The following is a 1145-nucleotide window of genomic DNA, read 5'->3' as shown; positions in this document are numbered from 1 at the left end:
TATCCAACTTTTTAGAGATTTGTGACACATTTAAGATAAATGGAACAACTGATGACGCCATTCGGCAGAGATTGTTTCCATTTTCCTTAAGGGAAAAAGCAAAGAGATGGTTGCGATCACTTCCACAGTAGATAATTACTACCTGGAAGGCGTTGGCCTAAAAATTTCTCTATAAGTATTTTCCTCCAGCTAAAACTGCTAGACTTAGAAATGACATATCTCCTTTTGTGCAATTTGATGATAAAAGCATGTACGATGCATGGGAGAGCTTTAAGAATCTTTTGAGATGTTGCCCACATCACGGATTGCCAGTGTGGATGCAATTTCAAACCTTCGACATCGGGTTGAACCTTACGACGAGGCAGATGGTGGATGCTGCAGCAAGTGGGCGCTAAACAGGAAGATAGGGAGTGGTCAACCAAGTGGATTCTACAACAGCCTTGGCAGCTCAGGTGGAGCTTCTAGCCAAGAAGATTGACCAACTCCAGATGCCAGTTCATGTAGCGAACATTGGCTGTGAGTTTTATGGTGGCCCGCACTACGGTGCAAACTGTACTACGAGAGGTATGTTTGCTTCATCTTCTTCTACTTTTCCATCTGTTTCTGTTGTGTCTTCTGATGTTGAAAATGTTAATTATATGGGGAATGCCCCAAGGCAACAAAACAACCCTTACAACAACATATACAACCCTGGGTGGCGCAATCATCCCTACTTTAGTTGGAGGAATAATAATGCCCAAGTCCACTAGGTTTTCAGAGATTTCATCACCAGCCACAGCAACATCTAGCTGGGCCTGCACAAGCTCCTCCTCCACCAGAAAAGAAGTCAAATTTAGAGGAGTTTATGATGAAGTTTGTGACGTCTACGGAGACGAGATTCCAGCAGATTGATAGTGCACTTAGGAATCAGCAAGCCTCAATTCAGAACTTGGAGACTCAGATTGGCTAGATTTCTAAGATGCTTTTAGAGAGACCCTCAGGATCACTCTGCAGCACTACAGAGTCAAACCCGAGGGAGCATTGCAAGGCTATCACCTTGCGATCAGGTAAGCAATTGTCTGGTTCTTTGCCTTTAGCTGATAAGGATGATATGATTGTGCAGGACGAGCGAGCTAAGGAAGGACTAGAGCTTGAGGTGGTGGAGA

At 44.1% G+C, this 1145-nt stretch overlaps 1 non-coding gene across 1 annotated transcript; it reads right to left on the bottom strand.

The window, feature by feature from the left end:
• Nucleotides 1-200: 200 nt before the first annotated feature.
• LOC112536248 lies at nt 201-307 on the bottom strand. Its single transcript, XR_003080293.1, has one exon. It is a non-coding gene; the product is annotated as a small nucleolar RNA R71 (small nucleolar RNA).
• Between the last annotated feature and the right edge of the window lie 838 nt (nt 308-1145).

Source organism: Ricinus communis, chromosome 3, assembly GCF_019578655.1.
Source record: "Ricinus communis isolate WT05 ecotype wild-type chromosome 3, ASM1957865v1, whole genome shotgun sequence".
NCBI lineage: Eukaryota > Viridiplantae > Streptophyta > Magnoliopsida > Malpighiales > Euphorbiaceae > Ricinus > Ricinus communis.
This window is presented reverse-complemented; position numbering and strand designations above follow the sequence as displayed.